The sequence below is a fragment of the Lissotriton helveticus genome, chromosome 1_1 (assembly GCF_964261635.1).
Source record: "Lissotriton helveticus chromosome 1_1, aLisHel1.1, whole genome shotgun sequence".
Classification (NCBI taxonomy): domain Eukaryota; kingdom Metazoa; phylum Chordata; class Amphibia; order Caudata; family Salamandridae; genus Lissotriton; species Lissotriton helveticus.
In genome coordinates, this window is record NC_136057.1 from 1,177,047,187 (window position 1) to 1,177,064,868 (window position 17,682).

At 46.1% G+C, this 17,682-nt stretch overlaps 1 protein-coding gene across 1 annotated transcript in view; it reads left to right on the forward strand.

Moving 5' to 3' along the window:
- The window catches only part of PLXNB2 (plexin B2), a 774,855-nt gene that overhangs the window by 2,260 nt on the left and 754,913 nt on the right, over positions 1 to 17,682 (forward strand). The gene's annotated exons all lie outside the window — the stretch shown is intronic.

The window sequence follows — 17,682 nt, forward strand, 5'->3', positions numbered from 1 at the left end:
TATTTTTGTTTTTAGTCAGTTTATTTTTTTTATTGGCGAAGGCCCAACAGCTCCCCTGAAATCAAGTTTTGTCAAACAAACACTGTCCAAGCCAAAGGACGCCAGTCAGAGGTATACCCATTGGCTTTGCCAATACTTGTTTACGCTTGTGCCTCTTGTGGTTCCACCTGCAGAATGTTTACCACAAACTTTCTGCCGCCCCTTCTGTAACTTTAGTTTGCAGGCTGGATTTTAAAAGGCTGCATTGAAATGAAAAGGCCGCCCTCGAGGGAGCTCTCTGCAGTCCATCTGTTGTAAATGCCCTCTTTTATCTTTCTCAGTTGGCATTGCTAGCTGGCATCCTCTCTCTGCTCTTTAACACTCACTACTTTGTAGCAGCAGATACTGTTTTCGTGTCTTACAGTGCCAGTGCTGTTAAGCAGTTTCTGTGTTGCTGACTTTTTCCCAGGACCTCTTTAAAGTTGCAAGATTACATATCTGTTGCATGCTTACCCAGCTGACAATGATTTGTTGAAGGGAGAGAACATTAAAGTATACAACAATTTGGGAAGAAATACTGTGGAGTTTGCTCTGCCTTTGTCAAACGTAAAACATAAATGTATTTTTAAAATGCCTGTCCTGGGCTCGGTCACCGTGTTGGGGTTACTAACGGTGCTGTGGGTGGTATGCGACTGATGAAGGGGGTGTTTAATTTCACTGCCCTCGGTACCGGTGGCTATTTAAATAAGTGGGCACCTTCCTGTCTGCCTGCCCTCACTATACGTCACTGTGCATTCGTATGTTGTGTTTTTTTCATACACAAGTGTAAATGTCAGGAATTGCTGGGTTGTTAAACACAAGGCTCACACAGAAAATGTTAGCACAGTTTGGGGATTCAAACTCTTCACTCGTTGGTAGTTACAAATATTAGACGACCTGACATGAAGACGCCCAAATGGTGCAATGCATATGTTTTCGTAATCTATCTCCTTCTGATTTTGGAAGGGGGTGGGGTGCTATGCTAAAGGGGGTACGAAGCTGCCTCTGGCACTCTTTTTCACCCAGAAGTAAACTCCTACATCTTTTCAAACTCTGCTGCCAAGTCTGAGAATCTGAGGTATGACAGGCATTTGACCTGGCTGGACGTCGGGTCGTATCTTACCGTCGTAAATTTAGGAACAAAACACTGCTGAATAAATGTTTGGCGAAGGAGTAATAGACAGTCCTTTAACTGTTTCTACACACGCACAAATACGTCGTGTGGTCGTTTTAACCCCACAGCGCCATGCGGGCCTACAGGTCTCAAACGAATCTGTCTACAAGGTTTTGGGAGATGTGTTGTGTTGGTTGAATGCAGCACAATCTTAAGGAAAGTCTTTCTGAGCGGCGCTGTCCCCCGCCCTAGCTGTCTAAACAATGTGTAGGAATGATGTCGACATAAAGGAAACAAGCCCCTGTAATCCCACAATAATCTGTTCATTGCTCCGGCTCTCTCCTGGGGATTACAGTGCAGCACGCGCGCACAGGGACGCCAGTGGAAGGGTCCCATGTCGACGACCAGTTCAGAGGTCAAGCCCGTGTGACAGATCAGCCAAGGCCTACTCGTTATAGTCGGTGACTAAGAATAACGTATTTTAAATGTTCGATAGAGTTCTGTCTGATGATACAAGTGGTGTGCATAAACATTGCCTGTTAACTTCCCTTCCCAAGGCATTAAAACCAAGCAAATGCAGTGACCAATACACGAGGGAGAGCTCCATTAATGTTCCAAAACACATTGTGCCTGAGCCCAGGTTACTAGCCTGAACTATCGAATCCTGCAAGGGCCTCTGGTGCTCCCCCCCCCCCTCAAGAATAATAGTGTGCTCTATTCCTTCGACCATATCTCCTAAGGAGTATGTAGGTTGGTCGGATGGTAATGGAAGATCACCTTTGTGGTCTATGGCATTACTTATTTTTTGTACCGTGGGCCTTGGAGTGCTTATGAGGTGGCGTTCGTATGTGGAGGGTAGGGGCAGTGGCATAGCATAGCAAGGGTACCATGGTCCTTGGTGGAAGCATGGAACATGGGTGCCCAGTCCTCTGGTTGGGAGTAAAATACAGATGTAACTGTAGTGACTTGGCCTCTAGCACCAGTGATGATGGGGGCACTGCATCTCCTCCTGTGTTTATTGATGGCTACATCCCAGGCTGGTCAATCAACACTCTGTCATTGTGGTAGCTCCTAGGATGGTTTCAAAGAGATGTCCTCAGGTGCTTAATTTTCAAAAAATAAAACCTTCGTATTTCCAAGCATTGACTTTCTCAGGATGGAGTGGGTGTTGTCTGATGGATGCTTGTGTGTCTACAGGCAAATGGCACAGGTCATTCTGTGTCCAAATTCGCTACGTAGTTTGAGAGGCCTCGTCGTGAGTACTGGCCCTGTATGGAAATTATTGGCTTGTACACTTATGACTTGGCAGTGCAAAGAGGCAGCAGTAGGAAATGTAGGTAGGTGCTGTAACAAAAACATAACTGTTGCTTTGAATTTTTTCGTGCAATCTAAACACTCTTTCAGCTGCAACCTCATTTTCACAAAACCTGGCCTGGGATTCGAAATCAAAGGTGAGGGTGTTTTTGTAAAGTTGTTTTTGCCCTTTTTTAAACTTTTTTGTTTTTGTTTTTTTGCACTTCCCAACCTTCCTTTGTCATGTGCACAGATTCCAGTCCTTGAAGCAGACTCGTGTCTCTCCTCCTCTGGTCTTAGTTGCCATTGTGAGATGTGCTGTTTGCAATGGTTTTATACCACAGTGGTAGATTTAGTGCTAGACACTTTAGTTTTTGACTACACAGCGCTTGGTAAATCTCTTATAAAAAAAATAATAAGCTTAAAATAGTTTTGGACTTGTGCCGGTCCATTACTAACTATTGGTTGGCTCTGACATCACTCTCGTTTCCTTGCTTCTTATTGGTCAGTGCCTCCTCCACGCCTGTGCCTTTCTCCTTTTGGCTTCGTGTGTGTCTCTGCCGTGGAGCATGGACCAAGTGCAGCTTCCTGTCTGCTGCCTGTGTCCTTCCACAGGCTGAAGCCCCCTGCAGGTACTTTTTTTTATTCTTTTTTTTTATAGCACTTTGGGACATGCACTCTTGGAGTGCATGTCTTTGCAGTCCCTCTCCTCCCCTCCTACAGCTGTTACTGCTCCCTCTGTTCGCTGTCCATTGTTGCCGCCGCTGCCCTCCTCCTGCTGTCTGTTGTTTCATCCTCCTGCTGTGTCCTTTCTGTATCCCACCGCCCTCCTTCCGCTGTTTACTGTTTTTATTGTCCACCACCCCTTGGCTGTTTTTAGATGGACAGCAAAGCAGCACCTGCTGCTGTGCAACATGGCTTAAAAGGGGAGGGCGGGGGTAAAAAGCCCTATAATGTGGTCAACACTGGGCACATCTTTACGCTTAATTAAAAAAAATGTATTTAACGTTAAGCTATGTTGCACAGCAGCTTGCACGGCTGTGCAACTTGTACAAAAAAATTGACAGAGCCAATAGATCTTGCAGAGGCAAAACCTATTGGATTTGCTAATGCTTTTTAGACTGTAGCTGTATTTACTCCCGCCCTCCGTATGTTCCTCTGCAGTACCTGGAGGCCTGTCTCTTATTGCACCCTCTCTGCCATTTGCGCAGCTGCCCTTCAATCTCTGTATAGGGATTGGGTGTTCAGGGATACTTTTACAAGGAGGGCCCACACACGACTGCCGTGATTGCAAATAAACAGGGTTTGATTTCTCCTGTGGTCTGTTCCAAAATATATGTTCACACCATTTACTACCTTCTTGTAAAAAAATGTTTTTTGTTTTTACCTAACGTTCCTACTTAAGCATCCTAATAGTATGCCTCTAACTTCAGCGTCTTACAAAACGCCAACGCTTGTCTACAAGTACATGCGTTATACTGTGGGAGAGGTGTGGCGCCGCGGCCAGGGCGACTGACGCTGGAATCTGGGGATCAGGGTTCGATCCCCGGCTCCGGCGGCAGGTTAGCCCAGCACCATGTGACTCTGGGCAATAGCTCACTTAATCTTCCCGACGGCCCCCAGCGCCTAGAGACCCTTACGGGTGATTGTGCGCTTTACAAATGTGGATTATTATTATTATTACTGTTACCTAAGAGATTTGGTAACCACAGCACAGCTTCACGTTAAGAGTTTGTTGTACAGCCATTTCATGTTAGTTCTTTTAGTAGTGCAGAGTTCACTTCTAGCCCACCCAAAAACATTGTGGAAGAAACGCGGGAGAGTTCAGTGGTGCATGAAATAGTTCAAGTTCATCTTACATTTTCGTCTGCTTCCCAAAGGTGCTTTCCGCAAGGATTCTGAAAGATGTAGTTTGCCCTGTATAGAGAGTACACACGGGGATGAATTTGCCATTGGAGCTGTTGCTACACCACTCACTTCTTTCAGTTTGTGACCATTATTTTTGTAGAGAACTTGTTACAGATCCGCATGGACCAGACTTAACCTTGGAGATAAGTTATGAGGGTTCATGTTGCTCTATTGGCTGATTAAAGTGTTAGGAAGTGGTAATTATCTGATGTTGTATGTGGGCTGATCGTGTTAATTCTTAACCCTATTATCCATGTTTTTTGCTTCCCTCCCACTATCCTGTTTGTGTTGCCTCCCCGTAAGAAAAAAAAGCGCTGTGGTTGCATCATAGTGCCTTATTTCTTTTTAGGTTGAGCCTAGCGCATACGCTGTATCTTCGAGTCATGCTGTATTCACTCTATGAGCTTAAAGCCCACTCATTGCCTTTTTATTCATCCCTTCGATTGTCGTTCAGAAATGCTTGCTTGCTATTGGTTAATCCTTCCTCTTTGGCCCTCCTTTTATGTTTGGTTTCCACCCACAGAGCACCGCCCAATGACTTTCTAACATGACGCTTCTGTGTTTGTTCATTTGTGGGGGAAAAACATTTCTTTGGTTCCTGCTTGTGTCTGTTGCCCGTCTACGATGGTTCTGCCTAGGCGCCTGTCACTTAAGCTCCTTTCAAATACTGAGATGAAATGTCAGACACTTTTTGAAATCATCGCTTTAATTTTCTGAGGCTTCAAAGTGTGAAGATAGCCCCCAAATCCCTCGCACTTCGCTAGTTGTTTCTTTAGCGAGCCTTGGTCGCCAAATCTTGCAGCACTGTTAAGGGCAAGGCTTGGGCAACTCCCATCGCATTTTCTCTGACACTTGTTTATATAACGTGAACTTGAGCGACCCAAATGGGCTGGTTTGTTTATCATGAGTGCTGTGGTTTTATTTAAAAAATGTTAAGAGCTTTGTATAGAGCAAACTAGACCAGAGACATCGGGTATCAGAGCGCTTTACATGAGCACCAGTTTCGTTACAGATGAACACGTTTTATTTTTGTTAGGCACGAGAGATTAAGTGATTTGCCCAGAATCACAGGATGTTGAGCGTTGTTGCTGAGACTCTAATCCTGTTCCCCCAGCTTCCAGGTCGACCGCTTTAGTAACATTACACATGTCCGATTAATTTGTGGGGGCATTTTTATAGAGCACACACTCAACTGACCTGAAGGTATTGAAGCACTTTACAAAAAGCGTTGGTTACATTACACAAAGTCAGGTTTATTGTCTTTAGGTGCGCAGAGATTAAGTGATGCCGACGCCGTCCCTGTTTACTCATGATTACCCCTCTACCTGACAAACGGGAGCATTTTGCACGGAATCCTCCTCACCACATACGCTGACGACACCCAGTTGGTGTTGTCCATTTACGACGATGGTTCCGCTGTAGCTGCGAATTTCCAATCCGGAATGAATGCGATAAGCTCCTGGATGTCATCAAACTGTCTGAAGCTTAACTCTGATAAGACAGAGGTGATGACATTCGGGAGACTACAGCCGTCCTGGTCTCCACAATGGTGGCCACACCAGATGGGACATCCTCCGGAACCGGTATCTAAAGTGCGAAATCTGGGGGTTGTCTTTGACAACAAGCTGTCATTCCAGCAGCATGCCAATTCGGTGGTTTCCTCATCTTTCTTCATTCTAAAAAGGATCAAAAAACTTATTCCCTATCTACCATCATCTGCAGGCAAAACATTAGTCAGTACATTAGTTTTTTCTAAAACTGACTACTGCAATGCCCTATTTCTTAATGCACAACAAAAAGTCCTCAATAAATTGCAGACAGTGCAAAATGCAGCGGCTAGGACCCTGCTATCTATTCCCAAATTTGCACCTGTCTCCCCCTACATCCGACAGCTACACTGGCTGCCTTTGAGGAGCCGCATTAAATTTAAAGCGTTATGTATAGCCTACAAGGCTATCCACAATCATGGACCGCTATACTTAAGACAAGCTTTTTGCCCGCTTGAACATCCCAGGGCACTACGCTCATCTTCGGCTCACCTGCTAATAGTCCCCCGTACTAGGAGGGTCAACTGGGGAGACAAACGCTTCACGGTTGGCACAGCCAAATTATGGAACACACTACCCCTCCACATCAAATGTGCTCCAACCCTGCTCAACTTCAGAAAAAATCTGAAAACTTGGCTGTTTTCAGCCTAAAATCTCACCCTCCCGCCAGAGAGTCTAGCAACTTAGCGCCGAGACACCTTCGGGTATTTGCGCGCTCTAAAAATCGATAAAATAAATAAATAAATAAATACTATGTCCACTGCTCCTATATCTAGAGGACTGGGCCAGATGGCGGGGCTTGGGGCTTACTGGTAAATTGATGATGTTAGTAGGGTTTTGAATGGAAAACTCTGGAGAAGGGTGCCTGGTGAATAGAGGCCGGGAGGAGGAGAGATGTGACGTCTCTGCCATCGGAAGGTACTTTGCTGCTTTTTTTCTGTAAGCTGTTTAATACTCCAGGGATTCAGTCGCACACAGAATATTATAGTGCTGTTGAATTGCATCAAGGTACTTTTCTTTCTGTCTGTGCGTTAAAAAGCCTTGGAATGTGTCCATAATTGTTTCCTGAGGTACACAAGTATTCCTGAATCACACTGCATGGCCCACTGTGTAGTAATTGTGTTGCTCTTAAATCTCTGGTGGCACAGCACCCAGGACAATGTGCCGCATGGCTAAACGCTTATAAGGTCCCAAAGGCGAGACCTATTGGCTATGCCAATCCTTGCTTTTTATAGCTTGCTGTTTCGAAGTGCTTGTTTAAAAAAAAAAAACTTTAAGCCGTACTGCACAGCAGCCTCGCTGCTCTACAACTTCAGTAAAAGACATATAAAAAGCCAATAGCTCTCACAGAGGTGAAACCTATTGGCTTTTTCATTGCTTGTTTACTCTGGTGCCAAACATCAGGACTTTCCACTGTTGAGAGTTGGACGGGTCGCTTCGCTCCCAGGCTGCCAGAAGATGTTGAGGTCATTGTTTGCTCTTCTGCTTGGTTTAGTACTGGATAACTGGCGTGTGTGTCTGCTGTGTGTGATTTGGTGTCATTGACGTTTCTGCTGCTTGGGACTTGCTGGTGATGGTGGGCACTAACGGAATACTGAGGAAAGCAAATTACTCTAGAGAAATTGCATGTTTTGGCTTGTAACTTGTACAAAAATGGAGTACCTGAAAAGTAAATTGCTTGCTCGACGGTGTTGCATTACATAAAGGAGGGGGTGGGTGGCAGAAACTTGATTCTGACATTCTTCAATTGTGTTTTGTTTCCCCCCTCCAGTAGTGAGTTAACGCTACAATGGTACTGATCGTTCATGGTCCAGGCTTCCTTTTGTGTTTTTGTACCTTTTGAACCACAAGTTAGTTTGTCTGCAGTCTGAAAGCTGCCTTTTAATACGGTAAAATGCCGTGCTTACCAGCTAAGATGGCGTTCACTGCCAACAGACCTGTACAGTGGCAAAAAGACGACAACTACAGATGTGTAGGGCATTGTACTCTCATAACAATGCTTCTTCCGAGGCTCAAGAACGCTCATCGCAGGCATTTAATTGGGTCGGGTCCTGCAAGACCGTACAACACCCGGCAGCACTTGAAAAGCCGTTTTGAAAGCGATCGCTTTCGGCCCCTGTATTAATGTCCTTAACTTTACAGGCAAAAACGAGGCAATTTCTAAACGACAACTTAAAAAAAAAAATCTGCTTACGGTATTTCATGTCGGCAGTGATTTACTTCATCTGTCATTCCCTATGAGCATTTGCTTTTTTTCAAGACATGTTTTGTGTGTGTTCATGCACCGAATGCCTTGGATTCAGTATATACGAGTCGCCTCCAGGTGTCTCCGTTCAGGTTGTGGGTGGCTGTCTACGACGGAACTTGATTGGGAGCTCAAGGCAGTGAGAGTTCCTCCAAGTGCCTGTCACTTGCCATAACGCTGTGCGGACTACATGCACATCCAGCGCTTGGCCTCTCCGCTCACAGAGCTATGGTTGCTTATGTGGCCATTGTAATTGTGTGAAAGAGGTGTACAGTGCCACAGGAAAGGAAAATGCAGTGCAGAAGAAAGTAGTGTGAAGGGGAGAAAGTCCATCACCCTTTCCACAGGCTTAATTTGCAGACTTTTTTTTAAAATTCTAAATCACAACAAAATCATTGTCCTTTGTCAGTTATCTGATAAAGGTAACAAGCATTGATAAATCCAATAGGTCTGGTTTATATATTGTATTGTAACTGCGTTTATATAGCACTTACTGGCCCTGACAAAGCGTGAAAGCGCTTTTTCGGCGAGTAGCACGCTACTCCGGGACCCATAAAAGATTAGTGTTGAATTAGTGTAGTGAAATATGAAAGTAATTTAGGTGGTGGATAGGTTAGTCCGCTATTTGGATTCGGAAGGATAGCAGATGGATAGAAGAGGAAGAAAAATGTTGTGTTTATATAGTGCTTGTCCTGATGGGGTATTGAAGCACTTTTTTGCACTCTTTTTGGCGAGTAGCACAGTACTCCAGAAACCCATAAAGGATTAGTGGTGAAATAATAGTATGGTGAAATATGATGGTAATTTGAGTGGTGGATATTAGTCCGTTATTTGGATATGTGTTGATTGTTGTGTGAGATGTTTGGATGCAATAGCAGAAAACTCAGAGGTGCACCTAAATACTGGCCAGGTGGTATATGCTGGGTGAAGCATTGCATTTTAGTTTGTTTTAAGCCACTGCCTTAATTATTTCTTTGAAAGGATTCCTAGTTACTGATCTTTGCTCATGCCCTTTTAGAGACCTCTGCACCCCAACCTTTTTCAACCCCCAACCTTTTTCAACCCACTTAATTGCATGTCAGGAATGTATGGGTTTCACACCTCCCCTACCAGGACGAGCGGAACTCCAATAGTTGCATTGCTTTTATGGATTTACAGTTGTTTGATCTAATGAAGGTGAACTTTGTTCGGTGTTTTTTCCCTGCCAGCAGTGACCTGGACGAGGGCTTAATTTACGAAAGGTGACACATCACTCAAATAGAGGCCTCTGTGACGTTTTATTTAACACTTGGTGTGATAGTATTTATAATGACCCAACCCAACGCTTGGATGTCTTCAACTTGCTTCAAAGGCAAGCTCCAAAATGATACGGTGTGGAGATAACATTTAAGTGAAGGTAAACTAGTTTCCTTGATGGGTTTGGGGATCTAAAGTATATTCCACACCTTAATTATTATTTATTCCTGAATCCATAATGTAATCTTCAGTGAATATTTAACTTGTGGTGTGTTTTTTATTTTTATTTCTGTTGGCTTTTTGTTGTGCAGTGCCTGTGCCCAGGTGGCTGTTTAGGCGGCAGAGAGGGCTTAATGCCCTGATCCGGCAATGCCATCGCAGGCTGCTTTTCATAATGATCATTTGCAGAGGCATTCTCTGGCATAGGTCTACGGCTTAAAGGCGGCCTCCTGTAGGACGTCCTGCCATACCCCTTGGTTAAGTTCTTGCCATCACAGTGGTGATCCCACTGGACTTTGTTAGGGGATGTGAAAGTGCCGTGAGAATAAATTACAATATCTCTGTTATTTGAAAATGCTACGGTCATTTTTGAACAGCCACAGCTAAATTTGACAACTTGTATTATTATTTTGTATTTGTTTCCGCAACATTGTTTACATTACCACAGAGACATTGGATAAAGTTAGGAATGGTGCTGAGGACATTGTAAGACAAAACTGTTGTGTAAATAATCTGAAAGTACTTTTACATAAGTGTGTGGTTTTTTTTTTTCCTTCATTTTTTTCCCAAAGCTTATATGAATTTAATGTCGAAGAAGATGTTGTAACCAAAGACAACTTCACTTAAAGTTATGTTTTGGTCAGTGAATGTTTGGGTTCTTTTGATCACATGCAGCATGGCGCCTAATCAATCGAGGGCAGCCAGTCCCAACTGTACATGGGCCTTTAGGCCTGCATAGTGGGTGCTCTTCTCTTCGTACGTCTGTCAAACCGGTTGTACATTGCCTTTGGATGTTCATGATGGAGGTTGGCAACAATGCTTGCCTTTCAGTCCCACTTGTTCACAAGCCTTCACAGGAGGCCCACCCCCGCTTCTGCACATGAATTTTAGCTGTGCACAGCAGGGGATGTGCCACCGCCAACTAGGCACTGCACCCGACCCACAGCTTGTGGCTATGCATGAATGGGTGGCAGCATGACCCTATACTGCCATGAGCGACTAAACCCTACAGTGTATCGCCTTCGACTATGCACAGGGATGATTGTGGCCACGACTGGACTGCAGCCAAGCTCTACTCCCTGCCCCCCAATGCTGTCGGCCAAGTGCAGCCGGAGTCAGTGAATTTTTATGTATTTCTCAATGGGATTTGCAAATTATGAGGCCCGAGACAGTCCACGATTTGCAAATCAAGCTTAGGAATCATGAGTGTGATGATAAATGATATTTATGTATATCTATTTAAACTCTAAATGGGGTTGGAATGGACTCGCCCTGCCACCTTATGCTGCCCCCCCCCCCCCTCCTCCAAAACCATGCTCATGTTCCTTGAGTGATGATGGCCACAACAGAATATACTGACACAGCCAGCCAACTGGAGCACATCACATTTGTAAATCTGCATCTGGATTTGTGGCCCCACAAGCTCCCTAGTGTGAATGGGTAATCCATACAAGTATTGTTTTATAATGGTGTGGATTGCAAATTAATGGAACTGTGCCCCCGCCCAAACATAATGGAGGCACACAAGCTCTAACGGTTGCTTGTTACTGTGAAGGATCTGACCGCACACCCTTCAGCTTGCACATTATATTTTATTGCACCTGCACACTATCACACCTGTGTGTTGTGGCTGTCCCTGGGCCACGCTAGTTGGCAGGGTAAGGCCGAAGGCATACCTATTCCACGTGTATCATGAGTGTCAGAGGAACCATAGAGACCAAGCCAGGCCATGTTTCAGACAAACAACTAAGTATTTAACTGAGTTGCATTTAGATTCCTTGTATGTAACTGTATTTTATGGCTAACCTGCAAATAGGGCATTGACTGAAAAGACATCATTGAGTCATAATATGCAGCTTATCTCTTGTACTAGCTGGAAATGTTTCAGTTCTACCTGTATTGAGCTAGGGTTATGTCCCAAGCTATGCATTCCCTATGGCTAATGTCCTTCCTCTAAGTAGGCACCCGTGTGTCATCAGCCAGGGCCCGTCCTTTCTTGATTTTTATATTTATCATACTTCATCTACAAGATTCCGATATGCAACACTTATTGTTACCAATTATTTCAAACGCACGCATTGGACTTTGTGCCCGTCTAGAGGGAGTATAGCTTGCTCACCTCATGTTATTTATGCCTCCTATGGTAGGGCTTACATTGCAAATCATGATGGAGGGTGAATCTCAGAAGTGCAGAGACAGTCTACATTAAATTGGCTAAGCCACAGACATCCTACAGTAAATTGTTTAACCCACATACATATGTCTTGTGTCACGAAAACAACGTTTTCACTGCAGCAGACTTTTTTATGTTTCAGTCAGGGCTTCAAATGAAAACCAGAACTGTTGACTTTGCCGATGCTTGTTTCTCTCAAGACTTCTACAGCATGATCCACGTTGTTCACTTATTTGCTCCATTGATTTCCACCTTTTTAGTCCACACTCCATGAAAGCAATCTTATTTAAGAAAACAAAAAAAAAAACATGAAGTTGGATTCCATGCCGAGTCAATCTGGTATGTGGAATCCAGCGATGGTAACGCAGATTGTCAACCCCCCACTTACTGCTGTCCTTTCCACCTCAGCAGCTTTCAATGATTGTTTTTTAAGCCCCCACTTGTGAAGTCTTGGAATTTTTACTGCCTGACCTTCTGTCTGCCTGGTTATTGCAACATGTCTTTTGCTTAAAAGAAATGTGACCAAAACAAATATTTCAACATTGAGTCAGAAATCGCAAGCTAGCGTTTGGCGTATTCATTCTGTAGCACTCAGTTTATTATAATCTAGAACGGGCTACAGGCACCACCAACCTCTTAAATGTGTTAAAGTGTAATGCTTGTGTATCTTTAGTGTTTCCCTGAAAATAACCGCCTTTAGATTCTGTGAACCTCATCTGGTGGCTACTTGCTGAAAAGAACAATCGCTTATAATGTTTGAGGTTCAGAGGCTGAGCACTGACTTCCCTCCGGGAACCCGTTTCCCCTTTATGGACACGGTCCAGCATCAGACACCCTTGGGTCAAAGACCATCCTTGGTGGCATCAGCAGAGACATGGACTAACTCGTGAGTTTCCTATGATCCGAGTAAAGCATGAGCGCTGTTAGTGGACCCTTGAATTCTGGTCGCCTCCTTTGGTCCCTAGTGTGTTTTCTTGTGGAGGGCCAGCTAAGGATAAAATCCCCCAGCACAGCGACTGGGTGCTGCATATGGGTTCAGGTGGGCCGGAATAGTTAGCCGGGTTTCGGGATGCCAGTGCATGCCCTGAATCCGAACTGGTTGTTTGTTATCCTGAAACCCTGGCGTGGCCATCCTGGACACCCTCAAGTTAAAAGAAAATTAGATCCTACTGAAGGGTGATGCAGAACTCTGAACAAACAGTAATTGTAGTATACCTTTTTTTATGTATGCCGAATAAAGGTTCTTGCCCTGTCGATTTAGAGATTATGGCGCATCTACCACATGTTATTTACCTTCCATGGGAGTAAAGGACAGGATGTGCTTGGTTCTAGATAAAGAAAGGTGTAAGCATTGTGGAAACCGCTTTTCTTTGCGGTGGCAATGAATGTTTGCTTAGTGTGAACATCTGTGCACCTCACCTTGTTAAATAGTGTAAGAGGATTGCTGGTTTACAGTGATATGCTATGACTGTCCCGCTCTCAGGTGTGTGGGGCGCGGTGCTGTTTGTGTTAGCAGTGCAACACTTGTCACCTCGTACTGCTGAATCAAAAAATCGAACTTGCTTCAACCATAGCCTAGGATTACATCCACACTAGTTTGTACCCTCTTGTGCTTCCCCCTTAGAATCATCATTTGGGTGGACTGTTTTGCACATTGTTGTGGTCTGTAGCGCACATGGTTGAGGTCTGTAGGCATTGGGCATGTAGTGCATCACATCAGATATGCCCTTCGATATTTGTATACCAGCGCTATGTGGGTGTGATGGCGGTTAGTGCTGATATAACCTATTGGAATATCTTGCTAAGTAATGATGCCCAAATGCTGCCAAGTGCTTAGGATGTAGGATGTGTATGTAGCTTGTAGGAAGGAGGCGGCTGCATCTGTTTGCAGGTTGGAAATGTTCTCTTCTGTGTCTCTGGGGATAACTTGGGTTATTCATATGGAAAGTTGCAGGGGTGGTTGAGTTGAGGTCTTGCATTCGCTCACCTGGTATTGCCAGAGAGACTTGCTGCTATCATTTATCATGCTGTCCTGTTAGCCGTCTTGTGGCAGGTAAGCCTTTTCTGCGCATGCAGCACAATCTGTCCTTACTCGTGTTGGGGACATTTTTATTCCTGTGCTTTTTTTGCACCGTTCATGCTGATAACTTGGTTTCCTCCTTATTTAGGAAGCTGGCTCGGGGTCTGGTGGTTCAGTGGACGAATGCGTCCACTGCAGGGGCCTGTGTTTGATCTCGTGGTCACAGGTTCACGGTCTGGCTGGTCCGCTCAGCCTTTCATCCATCTGAGGTCGATAAAATGAGTGCCACTGAGTTGGGTAACAATAAATCTATTATTCAGCGCCAAGATTCCTACGGGTGAACGTGCTCCTTTACAAAAAAACATGTTATGTCTCAGGTGATTTCAAATTTGGTGGCAGTTAGTGTATGTTTTAATTGTTAATTAATGGCTGTTGGTTGATATCTCCTCCATGGCGGTACTGAGGGATTTCTTTTATTTATTTATTTTTTAATTCTTTTTATTAAGCAACACAAAAGAAATCATAAACACATACAAAAAATACACTGGGCTACATCTCAGTTCACATTGCAAATACGTGCAACCTCCTAGTCAAAGAAATATGACAAAATAACAAAATACGGGTTCAGGGAACCTCCGACATTGCCAGATCATCCGGAATGGCCGAAGGAGTACAAATCTTGCCCCATTTCCTGGGTCTCCCTCTGGCCACAAACACCGCCCGCTCTCTAAACATGCACCAGTCCATGTCTTCCATCCATTTCCGAACTGTAGGTGGCTGAGATGCCCCCCACAGTTGAGCAATATTACGCTTGGCCACACCACATGCTAACGTAGCCCACACTTTCCCGTGGGATGAGAGGTAGGTAGGCTCCCAAACATTCAGGAGACACCTCCGGGCCTCCAACTCAAAGCTCACTCCCCACACCTCCCACACCTTGGCATGAATACTGGACCAGTACTCCCACAAGTGAGCACAGTCCCATAGGATATGGAAAAACGTTCCAACCTCTCCACAACCTCTCTTACATACATCACTCACCGCCAAACCCATTCGCACCATACGTGGACCAGTGACATAGCTGCGATGGAGGATCTTTAATTGAACCAAGCGGAGTCTCATCTGAATCGCAACGACCCATGGAGAAGCCACAGCCTCCCTCCAGTCTTCATCATCTAATACCAGGCCCTCGGCGGACCACTGATCTCTAAGAACCAGCAAGGGGTCTCCCGTGTGGTTAACCAATTTCCTATATATATCAAGGAGATCGTTTTGGTTGGAAGATGACCATCCAGCACCCGATCTTCCAAAGGGGATGCCTCTGGGACCTCCGCCTCCCGGGGGATATTAGCCAGCAGCGCATGCCGGATCTGAAGGTAGCGAAACCTCTCGTTCTCGTGGAGTTGATACCGTTCCCGCAGTGTCTCGAACGAAAGGATGCCATCTTTACCCCAGAGATCACCCACTCGAGAAATCCCAATGAGGTCCCATTTGTCAAAGCCCTTAGACTTCCACAAGCTTCCCAGACGCTCAGAGTTCCAAAGAGGTGTAGCCAGAGTGATCCTTCCTTCCCACTTAAGGGAGCGGTTTGCTTCATGCCAGACCTGAACGGCAACCGCCGCTGGCCCCACCAGAGGAAAACGCCCACGCCTAGCATACAATGCCCTAGTGACCTCCCCAGCGGGGACCTGGCCACGGTCCATTGCGTAACCAGGATCAAGCGGCGAGCCATAGATAGCCTGGTGGACCGCCGCCAGTTGCGACGCCCAATAATACTTACGGACGTTAGGCAAACCAATCCCCCCCGTCATACCATGGCAACGTCAATTTCGTAAATGCAATTCGGGGTCTACCCTCCCAAAGAAGCTGTCTCTGGAGAGATTCGACCTCCCTGAAGTACAACGGGGGAACCGGATCCAGCGTGTTTTGGAGTGCATATAGAAAGCGAGGAAGAGCCATCATCTTATACAGGACAGCACGGCCGAGGAGGGAGAGAGGGAGCGATTTCCAACGGGACACATCGCGTCGAAGCCGGACCAGTGGCGGCAGCAAATTATTAGAGTATCGAGTCTGCGGGTCCAACGATATAAAAACACCAAGATATTTAAATCCATTTGTTGCCAGTCTGACCGGGCAGTCCGCTGGAACCTCCGGGGAATCACCACTTAAGACAAATAGGACCGACTTCGCCCAATTAATGGCGAAGCCGGAATATCTACCAAACACCTCCAGGGTGTCTAAAAAGGCTATAAGCAAGGTACGGGGGGAGGTCAAGTACAGCAGGATATCATCAGCATAGAGCGATATCTTATCCTTCCACTCCGGCGTCCACCTAAGTCCCCTAATCGACCTGTCCCAACGGACCCAAGCAGCCAGTGGCTCGAGCTCCAACGTGAACAGCGGGGAAAGAGGACATCCCTGCCTGGTACCTCTCCCCAGCTCAAAGTCAGCCGACCTATGGTTATTAACAACCACCCGGGCTAGGGGGGAGAAATACAAAAGGCGGACCCAAGAGATAAATTCCGGGCCAAAGCCCAGCTTGCCCAGAACTGCAAAGAGGAAAGGCCACTCCAGTCTGTCAAACGCCATAGTAGCATCCAGGGATGAGAGCGCCGTCGGCTCATGTATGTGCGATGCCCCTCCCAAAACCCCGTGCAACCTACGTAAATTAAGAGCCGTATTTCGGCGGGGCATAAAACCTGACTGGTCCGGGTGAATCAGCATCGTAACAACCTTCACAAGTCTGGTCGCCAATAATTTAGCCAAGATTTTGGGCTCAGCATTCAGCAAGGAGATCGGCCGGTATGAAGAACACTCCGTTTTCGGCTTAGCTTCTTTGTGCAGGACAATAATGTTTGCAACACGTTGATCATAGGGAAGCCGACCCCTCTCCCTGCTCTCCACAAACATGTCCCTGATAAATGGCGCCAACTTGTTCGCGTTCACTTAGTACAGTTCAACGGGGAGCCCATTAGGGCCCGAAGCCTTACCTGAGCGAACCCCTCTAATCGCCTGCGCCACTTCGTCATTTGTAAGCGGAGAGTCAAGGAATTCCCTGTCTTCATCTGAGAGAGCCGGCATCTGAATATCTCGGATCATGTCCGCGTTCTCAGACTCCGAGTAATGACTCTCGGCCGCATACACTTCCCTAAAGTAACTGGCAAACGCATCTACAATCTCTTGCGGGTCCGTAATTCGAACCGAGCCAGTGGGCTGCAGTACCGGAACCAACCGCGACGCCCAGTCCCCCCATCTCCAGCCAGGCAATCAGCTTTCCAGCCTTATCCCCGTGTTCATACACCCTACTCTGAGTGTCTGCCAGTTGCGACTTCGTGTTATCTCGGGCCAGGCTCTGATACTCATCCCTACGGAGGCGCAAGCGATGCAGCCCCTCTGGCGTAGAAACAAGCGACACCTCCCTCTCCAGCACAAGCAGCTCTGATTCCACCCTATCAATCTCAGCTCGCCCTTCCTTCTTTTTCCCGGAAATGTAAGAGAGCAGCTCCCCTCTAAGGACAGTCTTATACGCCTCCCATAGGGAACACTTGGAGTCCACCGAGTCAACGTTCTCCTGGAAATATCGATCAGCCACCCGCACAATCTCCTTTTTTGCCGCGGGGTCCCGGAACCGCCACGCACTAATGGGGGCAACCCTAGCCACATCACGTCCGCCAAGGTCTAAGCTAGTCCAAATGGGCGAGTGATCCGAAACCCCCCTGGCCAAATGCCGGACCTCTCGGAGCCACGCAGCCTGAGCCACGGGCACCAATACGTAGTCTATTCTGGAAAGAGACTTGTGTGTAGCCGAGACATGGGTGTATTGAGAGACACCGGGGTTCTTAAGCCTCCAACCATCTACCAAACCAACCGTGTCCACGAAATCAGGCAGCCACCGCCGGGACAACAACA